Raw genomic sequence first — 521 nt, forward strand, 5'->3', positions numbered from 1 at the left:
TTCTCTCTCTCTCCTGTCTTATTTTCCCCCTTATTCCTGTTTGCTCGTGTTTTTTCTCTCTCTTTCTCATCTTCTTATTCCTGTTTGCTCGTGTTTTGTTATGTCTCATCTTCTTATTTCCGTTTGCGTGCGCTTTTTTTCTATATTTTCTCCTGTTTGCATGTCTCATCATGTCATTCCTCTTTGCGTGTCTTTTTTTCTGTCTCATCTTCTTATTTGTTTGCCTTTGTGTGCTTGTGTCTTCTTCCCATTTCCTTGTTTCAGTTCGCGTGTGTCATTTTTCCCTGTCTCCTTTCCTTATTTCGTGTCTTTTCTTCCTTTCTCACCTCCTCCTTATTTTTTTGTTTCCGTGTATTTCTGTTTACTCGTCTTTTCTTCCTTATTCCTATTCCAATTTGCGTGTTTTATTCCTGTTTCATCTTCTTTCTTATTGCGTGTGTTTTTTTCCTATCTCCTCTTCTTCTCTGCCTCTTTCTTTTACATTCTTACATTTTTCTTCTTCGGCAGTGGGATGAATAATT

At 37.2% G+C, this 521-nt stretch overlaps 1 protein-coding gene across 1 annotated transcript in view; it reads left to right on the plus strand.

Moving 5' to 3' along the window:
- The window catches only part of LOC119582196 (diuretic hormone receptor-like), a 113,840-nt gene that overhangs the window by 44,892 nt on the left and 68,427 nt on the right, over nucleotides 1-521 (plus strand). The window lies entirely within an intron of this gene.

The sequence above is a fragment of the Penaeus monodon genome, chromosome 15, assembly GCF_015228065.2.
Source record: "Penaeus monodon isolate SGIC_2016 chromosome 15, NSTDA_Pmon_1, whole genome shotgun sequence".
Taxonomy (NCBI): Eukaryota; Metazoa; Arthropoda; class Malacostraca; order Decapoda; family Penaeidae; genus Penaeus; species Penaeus monodon.